A 12,338-nucleotide genomic window follows, 5' to 3' on the forward strand; every position below is an offset into this window, starting at 1 on the left:
CAGTAAACTCTTTCAGAAAGAAACTGAGTCTATATCCCTGCATTTTAGGTATTTACAGCACTGCGGAAAGATGTTGAACATGCAGACTCTTTGTTTTACATACTGGGGGTGAAGATTCCATGCTAAGTACATTCAAACCATACATTTTCACATTGAAGGATACAGCTATCTAGCCTTTCAGGCCCTCCATAGATTCCAAGATGATACCTAAAACAGCAAACACACCTAGTCCCAGATTAATTTCTAATAAAGGCACAAGCATTACGAGTTCAGGGAAAGAAGTATTATTGCTACAAAAGAAGAATAACTGCCAGAATATTATCATGCAATGATTTATACTGCAGATAGGACAGATCATCCTCTTATCTTGTTAGTCTTTGTGGAGGCTCTACTGTCTGCTTCTCTGTCTTCTGCTCATCTCCTTTCGCACTGAAAACTAGAAAGTTGTTACACCAGTGCATGCTCAGCTGGTGTCAGAAAAAGCATAATCACTTTCCTTTCAGGGAGTTTAATTTGACCAAGAATACAGTAGCTAGGAAACTGCAAGTAGCTGCTTTTTGGCTTGCTGCTCATCCATAGATTTTTTCAAAAATTTAACATTCAGAACAAACAAATCAAAACAAATGGCGTCAATCTGATGAGTTAGCCATGTAAATCCAAATATATAATTTTCAGGCTTAGCCCACTAATATTTCTGAGAGACTTGTATCAGCAGTCTTCTCATCCGTATGCACAGAATAACAAGTACCTCACAAAATAACATACAGAAGCAAGCATCCATCACTTTCTTAGAGTTACTCTGCCAGAATAATCATTAGAATAATGATGTTGGTCTTAAATTTATTAGCATTTACATATTTGTCCCAGAAGACCCTTTTATTGACTGAAAATGTTAGTGTAACTTTTTTTTTTTTCTTTTTTCCTTTTTTTTTTCCCTCTTATTCTGGAAGTCAGCATAAGGAACTGTTGCAAGCAACAATGTGTCTGACTTCTTCACTTGGCAATGATATATGGGCAGGTCAATATTTGCTATGCCCTACTAATTGAAATTATGTCTTCACATAATTAACCTTATGGTTAATTAATAGTTTAAATAATATTAAGTATGTGAAGTTTAAATCCCACATTAAAAAAATAATTAGAAATCTAAAAAGTAGACAGTTATGATAATGTAGTGGAAGGTGTCACTGCCCATGGCAGAGGGGGTGGAATTAGATGATCTTACAGTTCTTTTCCAGCCCAAACCATTCTATAATTCTATGATTCTATATCGATTTATATTTTTCCATTTAGGAGTCTTTAAGTGAAACATAATATTGCGAGGTAAAATTCAGTGAGATTTTTTTAAAATGACATTTAAATTCAATCTTTTTATACTACTGATAGTGCCATTGGCCATTCTATGAGAAGTTACTCATCTAAATTATAATGTAGCTTCATAACGGAGGTATTTTACCGTCTTCTTCATTGTTTGGAGTACAATGTGTCTTATGCTAAAAATACTTAGCTTTCTTCTTCCTTATCTGCAACCACCTTTTAAGAAATTCAGTGTTTTCTTCACAATAGCATTAATGTGTGTGTATATGTTCTATTATTCCTAGTGTGTAGAATTAGTTTCTTGTGTATGGGTATTGCTATAAGTCTAAGGTTTGCTCTGTTATGCCGATTTTATTGTCACAAAGAGGGACGTAATGCAGCTCTTTTGGACATATCATGTTTTCTGGGCCTTCCCATCTTGACTTCAGACTGGATTTCAAGGAATTCACAAAAGAAGAACACATTTTTCAAAATAATACATGTAAAGGAATGATGAAGGAAGAAACTTCTGAATCTTAGTAGATGTGGAGACTAACTGATGAATAGAAAGAAAATAATGTCAAGGATGAGAGATGATTTCTTTTACAAGCTCTCTAACTCTTCTTGTGTAAGCACTGAGTTGTATGAGGGAAGTATTCAAGCTTAATTTCAGACTCCTTCTTGACCAACCCAGGTCAGAAGCCTAGCTGCCTTAGGTTTGGCCTATAATCAATAGTACCTTTAAATAGAAATTTAAAACTTGGATTTCAAATACTCTGGTAGCCGTATTAAAGATTATCCCTAAGCTATATCACTGCATTTAATTTCTTAACGTGATCTGGCAGCAATACTGGACAACAAGGAAAGTTCACCTTGAAGAAGTATTTGTTCCATCAAGCTCTAAAGACTGAGTGTGCAATTTCTGATGGGAGGCTGATATTTTTCCTTCTCTACCTTCAACTCCATCACACAGCCTGTGTATGTTAGTATAAATAACAACAAATTAGCTTCATTCTAGGTGTGACTCACGAATATGTTGCACAGACCAGACTGCAGAGTCAGGATGTATCCTTTCAAGGATACCTTGACGCAGTATATCCTACTGCATTAAATCAATTTACATCATGATTCATTCATTATGAAGTAATACAATACAGCCAGATTTGCATCTTAAGTATCATAAAAAATCAGTAAGATATAAAATACCAAAGTGTTGAAGTGTTTAAATTGCTTTGAATTTGCAAATAACCTCACTCATCAAACACTTAAATCGTTATGACAAAGATTTAAGTGAATAATTCTAAAGAGTAACCAACAATGATGGAATAGTTAACTGCCTCACTAGCAGCTAGATTTAAATTCATTAAGATTGTGTGAATTTTGAAGAAGGGACCAAGATCTACCTTAGTGAAATATTAACAGTTATATGAAGAATTACCTTAAGTGAGTCTCTGATGAAAAGATGACAGTGACAAAAAAATGTACATAAGATTATGTCTGCTTTGGATTTCAATGGGTCTAGAAAAGCAAAAATAATTTCACCTGAACTACGAGAAGGGCTTGACTCTGCCTATACAACATATACAGGAAGAGTAACAGGAGAATACAATTCCATGCAATATATGCACAATCTACAATAAACTCAAAGATCTTATTTCATTGTGTTGTATTTTAAACACTCAGCTTAGTTACTCCTCTAATGCAAATCATGCCTTAGGTTAGGTTACAGGATGAAAACTGGTCTTCACATACAAAAATAAAGAGCACAGAGTACCAGTGACAACGACGAGTAGCGTGAATAATAACCTCATCTTGCTACTCCAGATTGCAGTAGCCCAGCATAGACACGTGATCAATTCATAAAAGGCACACCTCCCGCCAAAAAAAGGAGCACAGAGGCACAGTGACAATTGACCTAACCCCGGTATTCACATTTAGAAAGAAGCCCTTGCTCAGCCACTCACAAGGCTGTTCATGGGGAATCTCAGTATCATAGTTCAGGTATGACACCCACCCCATGAGTTACAAGAAGCAACTCTCCCAAGAACCTTTCGGACTGAGGAGGGTCACTGTCTAGAGATATAGAACTCTTTATAGGATGCAGAGAAAGGACATTTAGGGATTATATAACGTTTATTATGGGATGTTAGGGGAGGCATCAAGGACAGGGAAATGGGATGAATCAAATGGCTTTTGCAATGGAGTAACTGCATCAATAGTCAAGAGCAGAGCTGAGGATGCCTTTTGCCTGGACTTCTGTAAGGCTTTTGATACAGTCCCACACAACATTCTTGTCACTAAATTGGAGAAATATAGATGTTAATGATGGACTGTTAAATGGATAAGGAAATGACTGCATGGCTACTTCCAAAGAGTTGCAGTTGATGGCTCAGCATCCAAGTGGAAATGAACAATGAGTGGTGTCCCTCAAGGTTCCATGCAGAGACCAATACTGTTGAATATCTTCATCAATGACATAGAAGGTGGGATTGAGCGCACTTTCAGCAGTTTTTCAGATGACACCAATATGAGGGATGCACTTGATGCAAAAGATGTCATCCAGAGGAACCTTGGCAGGCTTGAGGAGTGGTCTCATGGGAACATCATCAGGTTCAACAAGGCCAAGTGCAATGTCCTACACCTGGGTTTGGATAATCCCCAGTATAACTACAAACTAGGAGATGAGAGGATTGAAAGCAGCCCTGTCAAAAAAGACTTGGGGATAGTGGTGAACAAAATATTTGACAAGTCAACCATGTGCACTTGCAGCCCAGAAAGCAAATCATATCCTCGGCTGCATCAAAAGAAGCATGGCCAGCAAATTAAGGCAGGTGATTTTCCCCCTTTCCTTTGCTCTTCTGAGACTCCTGGCCTTTTATTGAGTCCTGTAGTTAGAGGACAAGAGGCATAGTTTAAAATTGAAAGAAGGTAGATCTAGATTGGCTGTGAAGAAGAAATCTTTACAGTGAAGGTGATGAGACACTCTAAGAGGTTTCCTAGAGAAGTCATGCATGCCCATTGCTAGAAGTGTTCAAGGTCAGGATGAACAAGGCTTTGGGCAACCTGATCTAATGGAGAATGTTCCTACAATTTGCAGGAATGTTTGATTAGATGTCTTTATGATACTATGATCCCAGCAATTTGTGGAGGAACAAGTGTGGGAAAACAAAGGGATGAAGGGATAAAATGGCCAGTAGAGCTGGCTGGTAAATGCGCATCTGGCCACATCCTGTACCTGATCAACATGACCTCTCTCGTCTTTAGATTAGGCACCCTAACTATTTCTCTGGGTGAAGGACTGTCTTTTCTGTGTATATGTGCATATGTGTGTATACTTTGTGTGTATGTGTGTGTGCGTGTGTGTATCCATAAGAGGAACTGGTTATTGGAAGGGAGTCTCATCTGGTTGCTGGAAAGACAATGGGATTTTAGGCTAAGATAAGTGTGTGTGCATTTATGCGTATACATATTTCCGAGTAATGCATCTTTATCCTGCTCAGCCAGAAAGTGTAGCAGAATGAGGCCACTGATGCTAATTGTGTCTTTTCAAGTGCTGAAGGTGTCTGTACATATAATTCTGTACATATAATCTGTACATATGAATATGTGTATGTATGTGCCTACTGGGAAAATTTGCTCAGTCTTACTAGTGGTTGGATCTGGGGGCACAGGGTGGCAGCAAGCTCACCTCCATTGTGGTTCTGGATTTTCTAACTCACTAACACTTTTCTTTCTAATTGTACAAGACAGGACCCTTGAACTACTCCTAACTTAGACTCTGCTATTAATTACTTAAAATGTTATATGATGAATGTTAGCCTAAAACTCATATGGCAAGGTAAAAATCACAGTCAGATCTATTGCCTCTGACAATAAGAAAAGACATATAAAGTAACAGGGATTGTCACTGAGAAACAAAATTCTTTGACCTGTTCTAGAATTTTCATCTGTATTTCATTTGTAGTATTAGTTATTGCCATTTCAGCTCCCTGAAAGTTTTTTTATTCATCAAACTAGGAAATCGATCCTTGTTCTCTTTCTTGGATGTTGTGAGGTATAATTAATTCTTCTATAACATACAAATTGCTAGTATAAAATATTATATCAGTGGAAACCGTGCCTACTAAATCAAAAGTATTGACTTCTAATTTAATTGTCCTTTTGTATATCTAAGTCAAATCTGCTACATTCCTGGAGTTTAGTATTTTATGTATCACAGTAAAAGTCTTCAGATCTCATTCTCTTAACTTCTAGAAATTATCCAACATATGTGTTTTTAGCAGATAGATGATGGTCTGGAAGAAGTACGTATTTGCACCTTGGTTGCAGTGTGTCACCTTTCTGCTTCAGTACATTACATAGCTTTAAATCTCTTAGATCACATCATCTTGTGTAATGTCAACTCACATTGGCATTTCTGCATGACACAATGTAACATGATGGGTGTTGACACAGAAAATGTAATGCAGTATGACATATCAGGAATGCAAAGAGTACTGCCATTGGACAGTGGTGTCAATTTAGATAGGAAACTTTAAAACCAAAATGAATCTGGCAGACACTAATGGACTGAATGTTACAGCAGCTACTGTAAGTGTGAAACTGTTAATTCAGCAGTTCATCACAGGCATTGAACAAGTAAAAAAATAGATTCTGGAATATTAGGAAGAACAGTAGTTGACAGGTTTAAAGTATACTGAAAGATCATACATTGCAAAATACCCCTCAATGCTTTTCAATCTTTTCCGTAATCATTATTTGTTTATTGAAATTCCTTTTGTAAATGTTACAAAAAAAAAAAAAAAATTGCATGCCATTGTTGTGTAAGATTATATCAAATGTGTGTAAGTTTATACCAAATGAAATGGACGTCAGATAGTAAGTGATTGTCCCTCTGTACTCGGCACTGGTAAGACTGTGCCTTGAACACTGTATTCAGTCTTGGACCCCTCAGTACAAGAAGGATGTTGAGGTGCTGGAGTATGTCCAGAGAAAAGGAACGAAGCTGGTGAAAGGTACAGAGAACGAGTGTAATAAGGAGCAACTGAGGGAACTGGGGTTGCTTAGTCTGGAGGAAAGGAGGCTGAGGGGAGACCTTATTGCTCTCTACAGATACCTGAAAAGAGGTTGTAGCAAGGTAGGTGCTGGTCTCTTCTTCCAAGTGACAAGTTATAGGACAAGAGGAAACATCCTCAAGTTGCACCACGGGAGGCTTAGATTGGATATCAGGAAAATAACTATTTACTGAAAGAGGGGTGAAGCACTGGAACAGGCTGCCCAGGGAAGTGGTGGAGTCACCATCCCTGGAGATGTTAAAAAAAGTGTAGATGTGGCACTTCGGGACATGGTTTAGTAGGCATGGTGGCGGTGGACTGATGGTTGGACCTGCTGATCTTAGTGGTCTTTTCCAACCTTAGTGATTGCTTCTATGATCCTCTGATTCAGTGTAATATTATGGCATGAGATTTGGCTATTTGTTGAGATAACAAAGAATAGCTAGTCAAAAGAAGAAAAGCAGAGTAGATACAAGAATGCAAAATTTCTCATTCTGATAGTGTCAGATGGCTGTGAAGTAATACCAGAAGTTTGTAAAATTTTGGTTCATTTTGTTCTCTTGTCAAATCATCTGTAGAGCTGAGACTCACTGTCTTCTTCCCTTTTTTCTTTTATTTTTTTTCCTGTGGCTACATGTTTTCTATCATGTGTTAACTATTGCTATGGTTAGATTTTTCACAGGGCAGAAACTCAGTAGTTTCCCAGAAGATTAAAAGTATTTTAAACTATTATAGAATTCTCAAATATTCTAAAAATCTGTGCTCCAGAAGAGGAGAGAATTTATAGATGTGTATAGACACTGATTTCCTTCACTGAAAGAACCATTAAATTATCTGTGACCGAACTCTAGAAAAAGAAAAACACAACTTCAGAAAGCCTCTTTTGCAAGACAGCAACTCAGAGGATATCACAAAGTCTACTCTTCTGCCTGGAAAATTGAAAAAAAGAAGTAAAACTGTGTTATATAGAATAGAGCTGAAAAGTAGGGTGCTGCAGACAGGGGTGATGCACTGCAGCTGATAAGACATGAAGAAAGGTTTAATTCCTTTTTTGTACTATGTAGTTTTAGCTCTTCAGTAAAAGATCTTTTTTTGTGATAACTACCCTTCTCCAATTATTCTTTCTTTTGTGAGACTCACTTTTTTTTTCACAGTTTTCTTCCCGCTAGCTTAATAGGACAACTTTAGCAGTTAAATGGGGAAAAAAAAAATCCCATTTAAGTGCTTTTACAATTATTTCAAAAGCAAACACAAGTGCTTTACTGCTTCCAAGGAAAATAAAAATCAGCTTTACTGCGAGATTCACGAGCTATGGTTTATACTCCTGCTCAGTTTTTGCAATTGCTATTGTTTCCCATGATGGTAGAGTAGCATGTAAGTTTTGCCAAATCACACGCAATGTTTCCTGGTGAATCTTTTTAGACCATTATTGCTTTGACACGATCAATAAGACGATACGTTATAGATGAGAACAGAAAAATACTGAAGATAAATTGCAGGGCACACAGCAGCAGACTGTCCCACGATGGTCATTGTCAGTCAGCTGTTTAACACCAGTCACCCAAAGAAGGGTACTTACAAATGCACAGTTCCTTTCAGGTTACCTTTCTGGCATGCCATCAGCTTATTGTCTGAGGTCCTACACTGAATATTTCTGGATCATAACTGTATTAGCAGCCCACCGCAATCTTTTCAAAAGAAGTGACTCAGTAATCACATTCTTCCTATTTGTAGAATCAAGATTGAAGAGGGAGGGTTATAGTGTCATTCTGTGCCTCGACGTAGTAGTATCTTATCCTAAAGGTATTGATTAGCTTGGACATGACCCACATTAATCTACTGAATTACTCCCAAAGTGGCAAGTAACTTTCTAGTCCTAATGGTAGGTAGGGTAAGAAGGTGACTCATTATTTTTTTGTTGTTGTTGTTTCTACGTATTGATTACTAGGCTACTTGCCTATATATTAACTTCACTTAGGCTTCAGTTTTGTAAGTTTTCATTCATGTATGGCATAAATCTGCTTTTTCAGCTGTACTGAAGTTCTTCACCAGCCACAAAATTAAACAATGTTTTGCAGACTGTGGCCAAGTTTTATCAAGTTTTTTCAAGGAAAATTATTTCTTCCTGTGAATATTATCTAATCCTGTGGTTTCTGGCTGTGAATCATAGTGTTGACCTGTCTTTCATGTCAGTTGGTATGTTCATTCATCTCTTTCAAATAGCATTTCTAAGTATGGAAATGGTTTAGCAGAGTAAAGCAAAAGACAAGATACCTCTGTTGGTATTCCTAGACAAATTCCTTTCCTTTGAATTTCAAATACCTTTTGTTACAAGTGGGATGGATTTGAACAAATCAGGTTATTATTAAAACAGAAGTAAAATTTATTTTAGGAAACAAGGAAATATAATCATCGACAATTCATGTTTTTTGATGTTCATATATCATTGTGCTTATTCTCCCATATCCAGAGATCCCTCAAAGATGCATGGTCAAACAGCCTCAGTATGTGACCCGGCACTCCAGAAGCCATAGCACTGGTGAGGTTTCATACCTGTCTATACTGAACTTGGCTGGGTTTTCTTCCTGTTCTATCTACTCCTTCAAGTCATGATTAAAGAATCATGTTGTACTCATTGTTTCCTTGCATATAATATGATTTATTTTGTTCTGGTTTTGGTTAACTTTAACTTGGACTGTTACATACAGAAATACACGATATGTATGATTTTGTTTGTTTACATGGTGGCAAGTCATTGACCTTAGGAAGAGATCAAGCGAAAAAGAAACTGCCACAGGTAATGTAGCACTGTTGTAGCACTGGATTTACTTTCTTTTTCCCAGAGTTAATTAAAAAAATCACTTTTTTGTTTCTGAATGAATCCCACTTATATTCCTTCCAGACTAATGCTTAGTAGAAAATGATCCATGTCCTCTTTCTTTGAATTAAGTTGGGCTACCACCAAATAGCACTTTGTTGTCTGTGTAGAATGCAATTATAACACTTCCTTTAATCTTGAATTTATCCTCACAGGATTTTCACTTTTTACAAGAGAAGTATACTTTACTACAGTGCCTATGTATGTTATTAAATAGACATAAATTGACTCACTACACTGATTAAAATTTATTACAAATTAGTAGTTCTTTCTCTTTTCGATTTCTAACTCATCTGTGATGGTTGGATTTATTTATCACTTACCTTTAGTGGTGAGATTAAACTCCAGAGTAATCTCTGCTATGAGGAAAAGGTAAGAGAACTGGGACTGTTAAAGGGGAGGATCTTCTCAATATGTATAAATCCCTGCAGGTAGGGTGCAAAGTGGATGGAGTCAGGCTCTTTTTGGTGGTTCTCAGTGACAGGACCAGAGGCAATGAGTACAAATGGACACACAAACTGAACATTAGGAAATATTTCTTTAACGTGAGGTGACAACACTGGTACAGGTTGCTCAGGTTGTAGATCCTCCCTCATTGCAGATATTAAAAAGTTGTTTGGATGTGGTCCTGGGCAACCAGCTGTATGTGACGCTGACAGAGCAGTGGTTTTGGACCAGGTGACTTCCAGAGGTCCTTTCCAGCCTCAATAATTCTTTGATCCTGTGATATCCAGTAATGAGAAATAATCCTAAGTACTTATGGTTAGAAATCTGAACAGAGTTGTAGTTATTACTGTTGCCTAAGGAGGTATATTCCCATCCTAAAATAACAACATAAGATTTGTTCAAATACTGCTTTCAGTCCTACATGTTATTTGCCTACCCTGGATCACTGGATTTAGCCCCTGTGGTTCCTTTCATACTCAGTAGAAAGAAGCAGGAATCTTTCTAATGCAGATTAATTTGTGCTTTGATAGATATGCAATTTTCAGGCACAATTCACCTTACCCTAAAATGCCAATCTCTCCATTGGCTATAAAAGGAGCCTACCAAGAGTCACTTGGATGTAGGCATCTGCTGATCAAATCATATTTGTTCAAATAAATGTGTCATTAAGTTACTATAACTGTGTTGAAAATAATTTAATTTTAGCAACTTGTGTCTGAAAATATTCTTACTGTGTTCTGGTGAAAGAAGATGGGCTGTATGAAGGAAAAATGCTCATTTTCATGCTTGCATACATTCAAGATACAAACCAGTTATGGTAGTTCTCAAAGTAATAGTCATGATGCTTGTGGTATTTATAGATCAAAGACTGTGCAATGGCTTGGCATAAAGGATTTTTTTTTTAGTGATTCCAAGCTGATCAGTCAGAAGCCGAATATGAACTGAAAGCTATGTAGCCATGGCAGTATGTCTGCACGTTGGAGTTATCTCAACTTTAGCCTTCCTTGCTTTGTGAACAACATTCTAATGTGTCATTGAACTAAGGCAATTAGGACTTGGGTTCCCTCAGCCTGCTGGCCATGCTTCTTCTTATATATTCCAGAATACGATTAGCTTTCTGGGCTGGTCGCTCACATTGTGGGCTCATGTCCAGTTTTTCATCCACCAGTACCCCCAATAATGTAAATTAATGTAAACTTGTTTTAAAGCCTTCAGGAACAGAAAGACCTTATTTTTCATTTAATAGTCTAGTGCCTAGAATTTGTACTTTAATGCATCTAATCCTCATTTTATATATTTTTAATGTGTGGAATCTTGATATTTTGTTTTTTCTTCTGAGTAATGTTGACTATTTTCCTTACGTTTATTTTATCTTTCTGGTCTTTCACCACCATTGTTCTGGTTCAGGCATTTGTTTCTGAACAGAAACAGAACAATTTAGATAAAATAAGATCTTACCAAATGCATGGCTAACTAAATGTAAATATTACAAGCAATATCTCCATTTCAGATTCTTGGCTAATTGTGATGACACATAAGGGACAGACTGCCATTTGTGTCTTTTACATCATTAATTAATTATGATTTAGTCTGAAACTGCAGAAACTAGTTGTGATATTTTAGATTCATCAAAAGAATAAAATAATGAAGGTATTTCTTCCATTATGAGTTGTTGTATTTGAGAATTTGAAACTGTAAGAGTTCTAACAGGTATTAAAATACATGAAGGAAGATAAAGCAAAATTCATTTGCTATATTCTCTTTTCCCCATCAGTACTATTATCAATCTATTTTTATTTCACAGAAAAAATATTTTTTTACCAAAAAAAAAAAGTACCATAAAGAATCATACAATTACACACATAAGTCACAATAAAAATAGGAATAATTTTCTAAGTATACCTGAAAAAACTGTGCAGGGACAAATCCCATGCTGTACTCCCCTACTGCAATTAGTTTAAGCAAAGGGTCTTAGGGAAATTATTCAGCCTACTGCAGACTCAGGACTCAGTTATTCTACATATTTTATGTATTGTCATAGTACCCTACATAAAAACGTAAGGCCATTAAAGCCATTAAAGTCAGTGGTTTCTTCCAGTTCTGTCTTCAGTTGATTTTCATAAGGATCCTTCTTATAATTACTAATTTCTTTCAATTGTAGCAGGCTAAATGAAATATTCACAAGCAGAAATGAAGGTTTTATTAGGTTTATTGTCATCTGTAACAATTAATGATATTTTCTAGAAAATATGCTAAGATGAATAGTGCAGGTATTAGATCACTTATCATCTACTGAAGTTGTCCGGAAAGTAGAGCAACATCAGCATTTATACTTTTGATCAGCTTATTACAATGTGGTCTTCAGATGAATTATTCTGCATGGATTCCTACTTTCATTGTTTGTTATGGTGCATTGAAAAATCAATTTCTTAGAGGAATGTTGTTGCTATTCATTATTATTTCTGTTATTAGCATCTTTCAATAATAATGACAATTCATGCTGTCATTGCTTAGTGCTACACACAATGAGGCCACTCCTGCTGAGAAAGACCTTCTGGTATCAGAGAGAAGCTGCAAGCACAACTGATTTTATAAACAACTTTAGTTCTCAGAAAGTCAAGGAAATGTCAGAAAGCCCTGACCATTTAATGAAGACTATTAAT

This window comes from Cuculus canorus, chromosome 1 (assembly GCF_017976375.1).
Source record: "Cuculus canorus isolate bCucCan1 chromosome 1, bCucCan1.pri, whole genome shotgun sequence".
Lineage (NCBI taxonomy): Eukaryota > Metazoa > Chordata > Aves > Cuculiformes > Cuculidae > Cuculus > Cuculus canorus.